Source organism: Martes martes, assembly GCF_963455335.1.
Source record: "Martes martes genome assembly, chromosome: 14".
NCBI classification, from domain to species: domain Eukaryota; kingdom Metazoa; phylum Chordata; class Mammalia; order Carnivora; family Mustelidae; genus Martes; species Martes martes.
Window position 1 is genome coordinate 2,357,059 of NC_137902.1, and position 17,168 is coordinate 2,374,226.

Consider the following 17,168-nt stretch of genomic DNA (forward strand, 5'->3'; position numbering starts at 1 on the left):
CCGAAGGATACATACGAAGAAGACTATACCTAAAAACATTGCCGGCAAACTTCTGAAAACTAAAAATAAAGAGGAAGTCTAGCCAGAGGGAAAAAGCCATATTAACTTCAGGAGAGTAATAACACAATGAACACATGGTCTTTTAAAAGAAAATGTGGAAACCTGGGGACAAGAGAGTGACGCCGGTAAATGCTGAAAGAAAAATGAATCCCAACTAAAAAATTTTATACCCAGGAAAAGGTCCTTCAAAAATAAATGGTAAAGAAAGCTGTGTTCAACCCAGTGCAAGCAGCCGTTTGTTGCTAGAAGGCCCACACTACAAGACAGACCAAAGGAAGTTCGTGACTGCAGAAACGATCCCTGATGCAAGCACAGAAAGGCATTAAGGGACGAAGGGCACCGCCGCAGGTAAGTATGTGAGCGAGTACAGAGCATGCGCTGTTAATACAGCTGCACTGATAATGACTGGGCTTACAACGCATGTAGCAGTAAAACATGTGACAATACTGGCACAAAGCTCGGGAAAACGGCAAATGCAGCTAAAGCATCGCAGGGCTCATGCGTGGGCAGGGAAGTGGCAGAATTCCTGAGATGGGCTGCCGTCACTGAATCACACATACTGCGGGCTCCAGAGTAACCACTAAAGACAGACCAGCAAAAATAACACTGCGGGGGCGCCTGGGTGGCTCAGTGGGTTAAGCCTCTGCCTTCGGCTCAGGTCATGATCTCAGGGTCCTGGGATCGAGTCCCACGTCGGGCTCTCTGCTCAGCAGACAGCCTGTTCCTCCCCTCTCTCTCTGCCTGCCTCTCTGCCTACTTGTGAGCTCTCTCTGTCAAATAAATAAATAAAATCTTTAAAAATAAATAAATAAATAACACTGCAGAAAGACCACAGGGAATAAGAGAAAATACTTCAGTAATCCCAAACAAGGCAGCAAAGAAAGAACAAACAAAAGTAGAACAAATTGGAAACAAATCATAAAATGATAGGCTTAAATCCAACCAAATTATACTTACTTTAAATATAAATAGAATAAACACTTCAATTAATAGACAAATATCCTCAGGCTACATAAGAAGATTAAATCCCATTATGTGTTTTTTACAAGAGACACAATTTAAATTTAAAGGCACAAGTAAAAATATTGGGAAAGACACACCATGCAAACACTAACCAAAAGAAACTGATCTCATTTTATTGATGTCAGATTATGGAACACGTTCTATATTATGACAGGAAATTGGGACTAGCTCATGATGATCAAAGGAATTCAACAGCAAGACATAACAGCTTTGCCCTAGAGAGAGCAAATGGGAGGAGGTCCACACCTGACCCAGTCTTTCAAGATCAAGAGAAGGCATATATACAATCTTAAAAACTCCCCCCTCCTGAGAAGGAATAAAAGGTGTGCAGCGGGTGTCCCCAGAGTACCCTCGGATGTACTCAGAAAGTTTCAGAATCAGGTAACATGATGCCGCCTGTTTTATTTTTGTTTTTCAACATTTCCTTAGCAATTCGGGGTCTCTTCTGATTCCATACAAATTTTAGGATTATTTGCTCCAGCTCTTTGAAAAATACCGGTGGAATTTTGATCGGAATGGCATTAAAAGTATAGATTGCTCTAGGCAGTATAGACATTTTAACAATGTTTATTCTTCCAATCCAAGAGCATGGAATGGTCTTCCATCTTTTTGTGTCTTCCTCAATTTCTTTCATGAGTGTTCTGTAGTTCCTCGAGTACAGATCCTTTACCTCTTTGGTTAGGTTTATTCCCAGGTATCTTATGGTTCTTGGAGCTATAGTAAATGGAATCGATTCTCTAATTTCCCTTTCCGTATTTTCATTGTTAGTGTATAAGAAAGCCACTGATTTCTGGACATTGACTTTGTATCCTGCCACGTTACTGAATTGCTGTATGAGTTCTAGTAGTTTGGGGGTGGAGTCTTTTGGGTTTTCCATATAAAGTATCATGTCATCTGCAAAGAGAGAGAGTTTGACTTCTTCATTGCCAGTTTGGATACATTTTATTTCTCTTTGTTATCTGATTGCTGTTGCTAGGACTTCTAATACTATGTTGAACAAGAGTGGTGAGAGTGGGCATCCTTGTGGTGTTCCTGATCTCAACGGGAAGGCTGTGAGCTTTTTCCCATTGAGGAGGATATTTGCTGTGGGTCTTTCACAGCCACAGCAACTTCTTTCAAGATATGTCCCCAAAGGCAAAGGAAACAAAAGCGAAAATGAACTTTTGGGACTTCATCAAGATCAAAAGCTTCTGCACAGCAAAGGAAACAGTCAAAAAAAAACAAAGAGGCAACCCACGGAATAGGAGAAGATATTTGCAAATGACAGTACAGACAAAAGGTTGATATCCAGGATCTATAAAGAACTCCTCAAACTCAACACACACAAAACAGATAATCATATCAAAAAATGGGCAGAAGATATGAACAGACACTTCTCCAATGAAGACATACAAATGGCCACCAGACACATGAAAAAATGTTCATCATCACTAGCCATCAGGGAGATTCAAATCAAAACCACATTGAGATACCACCTTACACCAGCTAGAATGGCCAAAATTAGCAAGACAGGAAACAACGTGTGTTGGAGAGGATGTGAAGAAAGGGGAACCCTCTTACACTGTTGGTGGGAATTCGAGTTGGTGCAGCCACTTTGGAGAACAGTGTGGAGATTTCTTAAGAAATTAAAAATAGAGCTTCCCTATGACCCTGCAATTGCACTGCTGGGTATTTACCCCAAAGATACAGATGGAGTGAAAAGAAGGGCCATCTGTACCCCAATGTTTATAGCAGCAATGGCCACGATCGCCAAACTGTGGAAAGAACCAAGATGCCCTTCAACGGATGAATGGATAAGGAAGATGTGGTCCATATACACTATGGAGTATTATGCCTCCATCAGAAAGGACGAATACCCAACTTTTGTAGCAACATGGACGGGACTGGAGGAGATTGTGCTGAGTGAAATAAGTCAAGCCGAGAGTCAATTATATGGTTTCACTTATTTGTGGAGCATAAGGAATAACATGGAGGATGTAGGGAGATGGAGAGGAAAAGGGAGTTGAGGGAAATTGGAAGGGGGAGGTGAACCATGAGAGACTATGGACTCTGAAAAACAACCTAAGGGTTTTGAAGGGGCAGGGGGTGGGAGGTTGGGGAAGCCAGGTGGTGGGTATTAGGGAGGGCATGTATTGCATGGAACACTGGGTGTGGGGCAAAAACAATGAATTCTGTTATGCTGAAAAGAAATTTAAAAAAAAAATAAAAAAAAAAAAGTTTCAGAATCCCCGGCAGGGCTGATGAAAGGTGTTTCTCCCCTGCAACCCATCAGTAGAGACTGGAGGAGGTAACTATTTCTTCAAACATGAAGACAGCAACACGAGACTTTAAGGAAAAGGGGAAATCAAGGAAACAAGACCCCAGCAAAGTAACACAGCAATCTTCCAGCAAAGAAACCAAAGAAATGGAATCTGTAATTTGCCTAATAAAGAAGTAAAAATAGTTGTTTTAGGGGTGCTCCATGATCCACAAAACACCAAAAAGAGACAATTCAACATAATCAGGAAAACAATAAATGAACAAAGTGAGAAGGTTTAACAGAGAGAGAAATCATGAAAATGAGCCAAAAGAAACTCTGGAGCTAAGGAATACAACGAATGAAAAGGAAATTGCAGGCGCCGGGGGGCTCAGTGGGTTGAGTGACTGCCTTCAGCTCAGGTCATGATCCTGGAGTCCCAGGATCAAGGCCCACATGGGGCTCCCAGCTCCATGGGGAGTCTGCTTCTCCCTCTGACTTCTCCTCTCTCATGCTCTCTCCCACTGTCTCTCTCTCTCAGATAAATAAATAAAATATTAAAAAAAAAAAAAGAAATGAAAATTGCAGTGGAGAGCATCAACATCGGGCTGATCAAGCAGAAGAAATAATCTGTGAACTCAAAGACGGGTCACTGGAAAGTATCCAGTCAGAGAACGTGAACTATGGGATACTGTTAAGAAGAACAATCTGTGTGTTACTGGAGTCCCAGAAGGAGGAGAGGGAGAAGGGGGCTGAAAGAAACAATGGCTGGGGTGCCTGGGTGGCGCAGTCAGTTAAGCGTCCAACTCTTGGTTTCGGCTCAAGTCGTGATCTCGGGGTTGTGAGATGGAGCCCCACATCGGACTCCAGGCTCAGCACAGAGTCTGCTTGAGATTCTCTCTCCCTCTGCCCCTTCCACTTGTACCCTCTTTCTCTCTCTCTAAAATTAATAAATCTTTAAAAACATAAAGAAATAACGGCTGAGAGCTGCCCAAATCTGGAAAGAGATCTGGACGCCCAAGTTCATAAATCTCACAGGTTCCCCAATATTTGCAACTCAAAAAGATCTTCTCTAAGACACATTAAATAAAACCATCTAAAATCAAAGACAAAGAGAATTTTAAAAGCATCAAAAAAAAAACAAAAACAAATTCCTCACCTACACGGGAACCCCCATTAGGCTATCAGCAGGTTTCTCAGCAGAAACCTTGATACAGTCAAAGTGCTGAAAAAAAGAAACCACCAAGCAAGAAACACTGTACCTGGCAGAGCTGTCCTTCAGAAATGAAGTACAGATTTTCTGAGACAAATCAGAGCTGAGGGACTTCATCGCACGAGACCCGTCTTAGAAGAAGCGCTACAGGGGATCCTGCAGGCCGAAAGGAAAGGATGCTAATTAAACAAGCAAAACACCAGTGAGGAAACAGAAGATGTGAACGTGCCTTACGAATAGCAGCTGACTGGCCGATGCAGGACGCTGAGCACAGCTGGGGCACATCCTGGGAAGTGGACATGCGACAGTTACCAAAAGCAGTCCACCCACCGGGCCACAGAGCGAGGCTTGGCAAATTTCAAGTAATTCAAATCACACAGACCACGTTCTCTAACAAAAATGAAACCGACTAAAAATAAATCACAGGGAGAGAGTAGAAAGCACACACCTGTTTGGAAATTACATAATCAAAACCCATAGCTGAAGATGAAATTACAAAGAAAAATATTTTGAACCACACCGTGGTGCAAATGTGGATATTAAAAACTGTGGGATGAAACAGTGCTTTGTGGGGACTCACAGCCCCGGACGGATACACTGAAAGAACAGGGAAGAACAGTTAACACTCGTTAAACTTCCCTCTCAAGAATCCGGAAGAGCCAAGTAAAGTGGAAGGAGAGAATCAGGGCGACAGCAAGCACCAGGGAAGGGGAAAGCAGACTCGTCACAGAGAATCAAAGTGAGATCCTGTCACTGCAAGACACTGATTAAATTAGGGGCACCGGGTAGGTGCCGTCGGTTCAGTGTCTGACCCTTGATTCTGGCTCGGGTCGTGCCCTCAGGGTGGTGAGATCAAGGCCCTGCCGGGCTCCACACTCAGCACGGAGTCTCCTTCAGGCTCTCTCTCCCTCGGCCCCTCCCTGCTGCACACGCTCTCCCTCTCTCTAAAATAAATTAAAAAACATTAAAAAGATTTAAAATGTCCTCACCAGAATTATGAGGCAAAAAGAGGAAGTTACCACTATCGTGAATGGAAAACGGACACTGCTAGGATCTTACAGACCATGAGAAGAAAATAAAAGGCATTTATGAAAAGTCTTGTGCTGAGGAATTTGTAAACTTAGATGAAAGGAACACACCTGTTGAAGAGCACAACCTAAAAAAAAAAAAGCAAGCACAAGGAAAAGTAGAACATTTAAATAACCCTCTACCTGGTTAAAAATTGGATCAACAGTGAGAAACCTTCTCATAAAGAAAACTCGATTCCCAGATGGATTCATTGATTAATTCCCCAAACCTTTAAAAACAATAATATCCACCCAAAAAATATTCTTTCAGAGAAGAGAAGGGAGCACTGACCGATTAATTCTGTATGACGTGGCCCTGATATCAAAAAATGACAAAGACACCAAAAAAAAGTATAGTATAGGCCAATATCTTTCATGAGCCTAAACACAACTATCCGAAACAAAACATCAGATATTTGTATCCAGGGATTGTAAAAGTATGATATATCTAGGCCAAATGGAGTTTACTTCAGGAATGCAAGTATTAACATTTAAACACCAAAAAAAAAGTTATTCACCACACTAACAGAGTAAGGGACAAAATCACAGAATTATCTCAACAGATGAAGGAAAACGTTCAATACTTAATCATGATTAAAATGCTCAGAAAACTGGGACTAGAAGGGGTCTTCCTAAATGTGATAAAGAAGAGGTACTGGGGAAAAACGCTATAGCCGATAGCACACCTGCTATCAATAATAGGAAACACCTTCTCTGTGGGGTCAGGATGCTCATCATCACCACTTCTGTTAGGTATTGTGGTAGAGGTGCTGTGCCAGATAATGAGGCAAAGACAGATACATAATGGTTGCATGGATAGATGGATGGACGGGTGGGTGGATGACAGACAGACAGATGATGGAAAAATAGATAGGTGATAGGTAAATAGATGATAAGTGGATGAGTGGATAGATGGATGGTGGACTGATGGACGGATGGATGATAGATAGATAGATAATAGATGATGGATGGATGGGCGGATGGATGGTGGAGGGACAGATGGATGGATGGATGATAGATAGATAATAGATGATGGATGGATAGAGGGATAGATATCACCAAGACTCACAAATGACATAATTGCATATACAGAAATTTAAAATAATCTACAAATAAACTTAGAGTTAATAGATGAGTTTAGAAGCACCACCGGGACCATGATGACTATGAAAAGCCCATTTTGTTTTTATAAACTAGCAATGAAAATTAGAAAAAAATTTCAAAAACAGTTTAATACAGCATCAAAAAAAATCAAATATCTACAAATGATTATTTTGCCAGTGCAAGACTTCTACATGAAAAACTGCAAGACGTTACTGAAATAAATTTTAAAAGACCTAAGTAAAGGGAGAGATATTCTTTACTTATGGATTACAAAAATCATTATTTAAAAAAATGTCAGTTCTCCTCAGACGGATCTCCTGATTCAGTGCAAACCCAGTCCAAACCCCAGCAGGTATTTCTGTGTCATTGACAGCCGGTCCTAAAATGGTACAAAAATACATAAATACACACATAAATAAACAAATAAACGTAGAACACTCAAGACAGGCTTGAGGAGGAACAAAAGAGCCGTGAGACAAACCATCAGCCAGTAAGACTCTGCAGAAGGAACCAGGGCAATGTGGTGTCTCTGCGTGATGGATAGACAACCACAGAGAACAGAAAATGCAGAAATACACGTGCGCGTATGGTCACTTGCTTTAAGAAAAAGAGGCACCAAAGTTCAGTGGGGACAGGGCAGGCTCCTCGAGAGAGGGCCACAGAGCTAACAACTGTCCACACAGGGAAAACCCACCAGATTTTATTCCGCTTCAACCCACATCCAAAGATCAGTTCAACATTCATCGTTAATCTAAATGCAAACAGTAAAACAACAAAGCTTTGAACACAGAGCCATATTTTCATCGCCTCAAGCAGGGAATTTTTTTGTAAGCAAAGCCCCACGCCCCACGAAGCCCAACACGGGGCTGAGATCAAGACCGGAGCTGGAATCAAGAGCTGGATGCCCGACTGATGGAGCCACCCCGCGCCCCAGGCACAGAAATATCTTTGAATGTGACAAAAAGCACTGAGAGAGAGAGAAAAATAAAAAACCTGATAAATCAGAGGTGTTAACATGAAGAAAACACTTCTTTTAAAAGAATGTGAAGCACAATCCATGATGGTAAGAGGACGACACACACGTAGACATGTATGAAACGTCTAGAAGAGGGAGGGCGCCTGGGGGGCTCCGTCAGTTAAGCATCTGCCTTTGGCTCGGGCATGCCCCCAGGGTCCTGGGATCGAGCCCCATGTCGGCCTCCCTGCTCAGTGCGGAGTCTGCCTCTCCCTCTCCCTCTGCCCCTCCCCCTCACTCACAGTCTCTCTCTCTCTCTCTATCAAATAAATAAATAAATAAATAAAATCTTTTTAAAAAAAGTCTAGACGAGGTATACATTAAACATCTGTGCTACATTGACTCTAGCACAACATATATGAATGATCGTCATTCATTTTTATTTATTTTTTTTATTTTTTTAAAGGTTTTATTTATTTATTTGACAGAGAGAGAGATCACAAGCAGGCAGAGAGGCAGGCAGAGAGAGAGGGGGAAGCAGGCTCCCTGCTGAGCAGAGAGCCTGATGTGGGGCTTGATCCCAGGACCCTGAGACCATGACCTGAGCCGAAGGCAGCGGCTTAACCCACTGAGCCACCCAGGCGCCCCTCGTCACTCATTTTTAAAAGAGCTTTGTGTTCTTATTTTCTTGAACTCTATGATGAAGTTGAATGACTTGCATGATCTTCATGAAAATTGTTAAAAGCAGGCTTGTAAGGGTCTGGAATAACATTTGCTTGAACTTGATCACACGGAGAGGAGCAGGGGCTCCGGGTCCAGGGCGCCCCCCAGGTCCTCAGCCGATGAGAGGAAACTACCAGAGCTCATCCTCGGCAACCTTGGGGTAACAGGCTGGCTCCTGGCTTCGAGGTTATGTCGTTAAGCAGCACGTCAGTTTTATGGAGAAGAACAAAGAAAGCCCTTCTGCTGCCGCCCACCGGCAGCCCGGCCCCTCCCCGCTGTCTGTGTGCACCGTGTTTGTTCTGCGTGTTCTGCGCACGGGGGTCGTGAGCGCACCGCTAAGTTACGGCCCCGTCGTGCTTCCCAGAGCAGATGAGTCTTAGGTCTCATAACCTATTTATTTCATTTGGATCAGCATAATTTCAGAGACTTCTCAAAGCCAAAAGCAATTATTTCTACATCTTTCCCTTTACGACTTACCGTTCAAGGACTAAAAACAATTCTTTGACCTGGGGAAGGAAACGGTGTTCCCAGGCTGGGAATTCAAGCGGGTTACATACTGTTCACCGGGGGCGGCGGGCGTTATCCCGAGGCCCTCCGGTTCAGGTTGTTGACGGATGCATTTTCTGAGTCATTTCAACAAGAAACCTTGCCTATAATGCACAAGCGAGCTCCAGGGGCAGACCCAGACACCGGAGTCCCAGAGGAGTCAAAGAACTATATTCATTGACCTCCTATAAAGTACGAAAAAGCCAATGAATCAGTCCCCCTAATCGTATGAAAACATAAAATTCAGGATCCATATTTTCTTAATACAAAATCTAGTTACAGAACCTCATAAATCTTTAAAGAAGCCATATATTAACTTTAAAAAAAAAAAAAGAAAAATATGCATTTACAGGGTTGTAGACTTCACTGGGGAACACGGCCAGCTCCGGACGGAACAGCCAGGCGTGAGCTTTCACGGAGGAGGGGAAGGTAGGGGCAGGCGCACAGGTGCGGGAAGAACGTGAGCTTCCTCCCCACTGGCTTCTTTTGGACGACACGAAGGAGGTGATCGTTGTCCTCTCTGTGGCACCATTACGATCCCACCCATTTCACTTCTCTTACAGAGTTAAGATAAATTTAAAACCAAAAAAAAAAAAAGGCAGACATTTAAAGACCAATGCGTCATACTCTATCAAGTCTGTACTTAATCACTGTCGCCCCAAAAGCTACTTCATTAAGGTAACTGAGAAAAACAGAGCACAATTACGCAGTTTAAAAGGTTTCAATCAGAATGATGAATGGCAGTCTCTGGTTAGCTTATTAACACGTCTAGGGACGTATGTGTCTGTTGTTTCTGTGTTTCTCAAGAGAAGAAACCCGGAAGGTCAGCGTACCTGTAAAGACTTTTTGGTTGGAAACCTCTAGCTGAGAGGAAGTGATGTGTGTCCCCTCCGCTTAGTTCTCGAAATGGCCTGGGCGGTACCAGGATTCGGGGGGCCGTGCGCCTGGGGAATCCCTAAGCAGACCCCTCACCTCGCAGAAGAGGAAACCAAGCTCTGGCCCGGAAAGTGGCTGACCCAGGTCACAGGCCGCTCGCTGGCCAGGCCGGGACACCCCTCTGTGACCTGCTGTGCCTCGTTTGCTGTCTGAAACCTCCCTGAAGGTCTCTAGTTAATTGAAAAGAAGGCAGCACGCTGAGCGTTCGTAAGGAAGCCTGCGGAGATATAAAATAAAAGGACAAAAGAAACACAGCTCTACAAAGTCTCCTTTGAAGCCAAAGGTATGTGTTCTGCCTTCCGCCCGGGAGTTGGAGGACTCTGGCAAATGATGCTTTCAAAAGTTCAGAATACTGCTTTGCTTCCCTCTTTTTTTTTTTTCTTTACCTTTCCTTCCAGCTTTGAAAAAGATGACAGGGTGACATGCTCACAATTTTTACTTTAAACGCATCACGGAAAGTTCGTGGAAGGAAGTTAAATGGAAACCTCTAGGTTCCCATCGAGCAGGTGCTCCGTGCACCGGGGCAAGCCGCCCTCCCCAACACGCTCCTGCAGAGGAATATGCAGCCTCGTGAATCAAAAGGCCAGCCCTGGTTTTCACGGAAGCAGAGAGCAGGGACGGTGAGGACCGGCGCTCGTTCTGAAATGGATTTCCCATGGAAGCCGTGTTTCTGGGGCTTCGCCTTTGCCCGCGGGATCCTTCACTCAGCCACACCCCAGCACCTGGTAAGGAGCGGGTTCTGCCTCCGTTTCTCTTGGCTTCTGCGCGAAACATGACCCCAAACGCTGTGCCTTAGAAGAAAACCCACAGATTTACCCTCTTCCAAGTCTGGAGATGAGAACTCTACAATTCAGGTGTCGTCTGGGTCGGCTGGGTTCAGTCCCGTCCAGGGGCTCCCAGGGAGCATCTGTTTGCTGGCCTCTCCCACCTTCCCAGGCTCGGGACCCCGGCCCCCACCTCCTGAAGCGGACGGGGCTCCGTCAGTGCGTCTCCCTCCTCTGCCCAGACCTCGCCATCCTCTTCAAGGAAGCTCGTGATTATACCGGCTGGCCAAGGGGCTGGCCAAGGGTACTCTCCCCATTTCAAGCTACTTAATTTCACCACATCTGCCAAGTCCCTTTCACCAGGCAAGGTGACGTATTCACAGGTTCAGGGCTAGGACACGAACACATTTGGGGGACCGGTATTCCGTCTACCACGGGCGCAGTGCGGGGTGCCGGGAATCCCTGTCCTTCCCGTAGGTGGTGACAGACAGGCCAACTGACAATGCCAGAAACCACAAGTAAACCATGAGGTCATCAGCAAATGTGCTCGGGGAATCCAGAAAAGAGGGTGGCATCCTGAGGGTGGGAGCCGAGGGGAGACTCGAACCCGGTTTCAAATAGACCCTATACCGAGGGGCTCTCCGCCGACAGCACCCACCCCGTGCTTCTCACCGCAGCTCTGTCCAGCTTCCTGGGGCTCGCTGCTCTTCCGTTTGTCAAAGGGCAGACAATTAAATTGAGCACAGCAAAATCCATAACTAGGCATCCCTCCTGCGTACCCTCATCAGGAGAACAGAAGCAGCCTCCAAGGCCACAGTCGTCTCTGTCCGTAAATCTAAAGACGGAATCTGAAGCTACTATTGGCACGTGTGTGCAAGGCAGTGAGCGAGACGCCGGAACGGGATCCGGGGAAGGCAGGGCAATGCGTTTTCATTTCCAAAGTGGCCTCACTCCTACTCTCGTCATTAACAGTGACAGTGCCGAACAGATGAAAATCCAATTCAGAGACCTTCCCAACACGGGGTGTCACGCTCGCGAGGCCCAAACGTGCACCGGAGCTGACCATTAATTACCAGGCTGCAGGCAATTACACAGCTGTGTCAGCGGAAAATCAGGACGAAGACAGGAGAAAACGCAGTCGATACGGAGGTGAGCCGCTGGATACAAAGCCGAGCGTAACAACCGAACCGTCGGGTCACGCGGCAAAACCTTCGTTCTCAGAAGCGACTCTGGAATTCAGGGAGGCCCAGCGGAGCCGAGGCCAGGACTGGGGAACGTCTGCGTAGCCGGGACAGCCGGGACTCAGCACCCCTTTCCTCCCGCCCAGACGTCACACACACTCCCCTTGCAGAAACTAGAACTGACCCCTCCGGTTACACGCCCTTGAACGTCTCACGATCACGGATACACACAGTGGTGGACACGGGCCCAGCGGTCTTCCAGATGTGTCGTTCCAGAAACCAGACTATTCCGGACTACACAACACGCATTGCCAACGGACTCTGCTGGAAAATTCTAACTCAGGTCACGAACGATCAGAGGCACCTGCTTGTGATATGTCATGAGGCACAGGCAGGTGCGGTGGGCCCCTCGGACACGAGGTCAGAACCCCGTTCTTGAGAATCCCAACCCAGCCGCCTCCAGGACTCTCCACGCACAGCCTTCGATCTGCCAGAGTCGGAAGGCTCTTCGGAGGCCGGGGCACCCGCAACACATACAGGCTGAGACGTGTCTAAGGAAAACACCCATCCAAGCGGCCAGGCCACGCTTCTTGGTTTCCTTTCATTAAACAAGTAAATTGCAGTTCGGCATTGTTCCTACAAGTGATTTTTGTGAAGCGATGATTCTTGTCTCAAAATGCACAAGTTCAGAACACGACTTGACTGTCTCTTCATTAAATACTGTCACTGAGAGGCACGAACAAGATAAATTCCTCCCTGCCCGGCACTGAGCTGGCAAGGCACACACAGGGGTGCCGCCGGGGCCTCCGCCGGCCCAGAGGAACACCCTGCAGGTCGGTCCACGGGGTCCCAGGGAGGCCACGGCAGGGAACCCTGAACCCTGGGCTCGGGGCAAATGAGCTCCCTCAAGGCCTCATGAACAGGCTCGATGCAAAGGGACTGAGGCAGAAAGCATTAGTCTTCCCGCTGATGCCACAAAACAGGCGTCGCGGTCTCCCTCAGAACGGCTGTCTCCCGGGACTTCCAGGGGCATCGGCCCAAGACGAGGGAAGGAAATCTGGGCCTGGTGGAGGAAACGGGTCTCCCTTCGTAAGGACAGTCAGAAGGACTTTCATTCAAAACCCTCCTCCTCCTGGCACGCTCCATTTTCCAAGCTGCCCTGGTGACAGAGTTCGCTTCGTGGGGGTCCCTGCAGAGACGACAGCTGGGCAGGCCAGCGGGGGTGGCTCTGGGCCCGGCCACCGGGCTCCTTCCTGGGCGGGCAGCAGAGGGCAGTGAGCAGACATGGCGGAGAAGAGTCCAGGAGATCAAAAGGGACCATTTAACACTAGTGCGAAGGAGCGAGGACACGAAGAGTGACAACCACCCAGCCAGCCGCAGATCTGAGGCATAAACGCAACCCACGGGATGAAGCAGGGGTAATTCTGAGGCCCCACGGGCAACACGGAGGCTCCAGGGCTCTTTCCTTCCTCCAAACACCTGGTGTCAGGGCTCCAGGAGTTTCACCAGCACCAGACTCCGGCCTCTGTGACTGTGAGAGAGGACGCGTCTCTCATTTCGAGGACTTTGCACTGGGCGACCCGGGAAAGCTGCTGCTCACATCCCTGAGGGCAAGCTCTGAGCCTGACCTCTGACCCCAACCCACACCCCGACCCCCTGCAAACACAGCCCTACAGGCACACTCTGAGCTGGACCCAAACCACAGCGCAGCACCCCCCGCAAGCTCAGGTGCGGACACCTGCCGTCCGGGGGAGTCGGCATTCACGTGTCAAGCCGGTAAAACACGTCTCAGTCCCTCCTTGGAAGTGGGCACCCCTGGACGGGGAACACTCAGAGACAGTGGATATTGTCGTCGGGCTGGATTTTTTTACATTGTTTAAAAACCATCGTGAGTGAGGAGGTCCCCAGCCTCCCCATACCCGTCATGTCAGCCGCAATAAGGTAGATTCAATCTGCCTTAATAACGTGGCTAATTACTAGCATTTCAAATTTAATTAAGAAAGACGCTTCCGGCTTTATCTGTACTGAGCCTCCTCTCTCTGCTCATCTAGCATCCAGGGACTAGCAAGGAAAGGAACCCTGGACACACAATCTTTACGGCATCCAAAGAGCAGGATGCCTGGGTCTCTAGCCACCCAGCCGGCCTCTCCCCGCCAAACACGCTGCTGCGGCACAGACTCCGTGCGGGCTCAGCTGCCCGGAGGCCGTGGATCCAGAGGGGATCACGGCTTCGCTGCCCCGGCGGTGGGCAGACTAGGCTCCAGGCGAGCCGGGCATCCCCATGCCTGGACGGGTGGGGAGGACTTCGGGATCCTGGGGGAGGTGGTCTGAGCTGAGCTTCCAAGAGGGCAGGATGGCAACAAGACGGCAGGGAAAGGAGACGGATTCCAGGTAGAGGAAGAATTCTCTGTAGAAACCTAGACCATGGGGCGCCTGGGCAGCTCCGTCTGCGAAGCCTCTGCCTTCAGCTCGAGTCATGATCTCAGGGGCCTGGGATCCAGCCCCACGCTGGGCTCCCCACTCAACGGGAGTCTGCTTTCCCTTGTCCTCTGACTCACCCTCCCTCTCTGCCGCTGCTGTAGGCACTCTTGCTCGCGCGCTCTCTCTCTCTCAAGTAAATACATAAAATCTTAAAAAAACAAAAACAAAAGCAAAACAGAAGTCATTGAAAGCTTTGGCTCCGGCCCCTGAGGCTCCAAACAATGAGACTGAGGTTGTTCGGGGTGGGGGGGGGATGTAAGAAATGTCATCATCCCCACAACCCAAGACACACCGCACGAGCAACCGCGGCTGCCATGAGTCCTGGGCCCTTACACATCGGGCGCGCCCCCCCCGCAGAGATTCTTGTCCAGCCTCCCCGCCCACCTACCAAGAGGGGTGGGAGGTTCCCGATGTTAACCTCTGAGGGACCTTGCCTTTGGCGAGAATCCACTGGGTTCCTGGGGTTTCTGGTTTACTTTGGGATTCAAAGACAGCAAGTCACCAAAATTCTGCCTGTGCAGAGGGGTGGAGGGTGGGTCGGCAGAGGGGGCAGAAGAGAGCGGGAGTGTAACGCAGCAGGTCGCCGGGTCAGCAGTGGCGCAAAAAGCAAGTCACTCTGTAAACAGATGTCCACGTGCATTCAGGCCAGCACCGACTCCAGACCTGGAGTTGGAATTTAAAGGAAGAAAGAGGGCGGAGAGGCGGAGACGGTGCCCGCCGGCGCCGTGGAAGAGAAAGGGCGGCACGCGGAGCCGCTAGGGGAAAACCAGCGGAGCCCAGCCGGGATGGACGGAGCGGACGGCGAGGGCCCCGCGAGGGGCCTAGGGACACGGTGGCGAATCGGGGGCGCACGGGGCCAGCTTAGCTCTGGGCAGAGCGACGGTGAAGCGGGCTCGGGGCACCAAGCTGGCTCCGGGGACATGGTTCTGTCCTCACGCAGGAGGAATCGGGTGCTCAGAGGGACCTGAGGGTGACACCCCCGTTTACAGAAAGATTAAGTGCCATTGGTGTTCCGCTTAAAGCCTCTACTGCTGTTTTACAAATAAATGCAGACGACAAATGCCAGGCACGGCCTCTCCTTAACGAACGCGGTGTCATCAGCGCTTCCGGTCACGAGCGAGCCTGCGTGTCCCGCAGCTGAAGCTCCAGTCTGCACGCGGCCCTTCCCTAACGCATCTGAGATCCAATTCTCATGCGGCCCCACCAGTGTCATCTGTTAAAGGGCTGGTCCCCGCCTGACACTGTTTATGCATCAAAACCAGCAGAAAAGGTCGTAAGATCACTCGGTCTTCGGATTTCGCGTGGACCCGACCAGCCCACGCACACAACGTCCTGAGCGCTGGCCGAGGAAGTGGAGCGTGGACGGCTCCGGAGCCTCCAGCTGGGAGACAGGGCCTTCTAGAAGCAAGTCAGCTACCAAGAGGGGAGAGGGGCTAAGGCCTTCCTGACACAGCACATGCCCCTCAAACCAAACTGAGCTCTCGAGTCAAAGGAGGAACGTGTTTCACTGCTGGATGTACTTCATCCTCCTCGCGTCTCTGCTGCCCACTCCGCTCTGCGGCTCTCCAAGGAGCCCCGTCGGTCCCGAGTCGAACATCACGCTCACCTTCCCGACCGGCTCACGTGGATCTTCCTCTGAATCCCCCAGGCACTCGGGGCCCGGGTGCTGGCATCACCCGCCTGGCGCTCGGCCGAGGCCCTGCTCTGAGGTCGCCCCAATCGCACGCCGACCCCCAGACTCCACCTGCCCTGTGTTCCTACCAAGCAGCCCGTCGGGGGGGGCCTTTGGGCTTGAGTCCTTCCCTCCAGCGAACATCCTCCTTTCTGGGCCTGACTCACCTTCCAGTCTAGCTGGAAAACCCTTCCATGCACGCACACCAACCGTGTGCCAGCACAGGCATTTACACACCAGTGGTAGGCGTGCGTAAGGCAGCGAAGGACCCTGTGCCTCCTGCCGGCGGCGGGACCCCCGACAGCTCCCCAGCCTCCACGCCTCCTGTCCGGACTCTACACCAGAACCGCTTCCCCTGAGGAGAAAGGCAACCGCCCACACGGGCACGTCATACTCTCACAGAGGGTCTGGAACGAGATTCGTGGCTACTACAGATCAGCCTTCCCTTGAATTCTCAAATGGAAGCATTTTCATTGTTCTACCACATTCTAGTTGTCATAAATCATTCATTTTCAAAATGGTATCAAAAAACCAGAGGAGGGAGGCGATGCTAAGAAACCTTTTCCCAGTCATCTCCACCAACGGCGGGAAGGCGTCCCGTCCCCGGACCACCCAGCCAGGCAGGAACAGCAGCGGACGGAAGCGCCCTGCGGTCCAGAGACAGCCCCAGCCGCACACCCGCCTGGCGCAGGTAAGACGCCCGAGACAAGGTCGGCACGTGAGTGGACGGCCGTATCTCAGACAGAAAGGATGGCTGGCTTGGCTTGTTTAAATCCTTTTCATCATGATAAATGCACTCTTGAATCCCATCCCTGATTAAACCCATCCCCCATCCTTCTCCCCTCTGGGAACCATCCGTGTGCTCTCTCGAGTTAAGATCTGTTTCTTGGTTTGTCTTTTTTTCCTTTGCTTGTTTGTTTCTCAAATTCCACATGTGAGTGAGATCATGTGGCATCTGTCTTTGTCTGACGTGTTTCGCTCAGCGTCGTACCCCTTAGCTCCACCTGCGTTGCTGCAAAGGGTGAGCTCACGTCCATTTTGACGGCTGCGTAGCATTCCACCGTACATACGACCCACGTCGTCTTCATCCATTCACCAGCCGATGGACACGTGGGCTGCATCCATAGTTCTGCTACTGTAAATAGCGCTGCCATTAGCAGAGGGGTGGAAAGGACATCTTTCTTAAATTGTTCCTTTAAAATACATC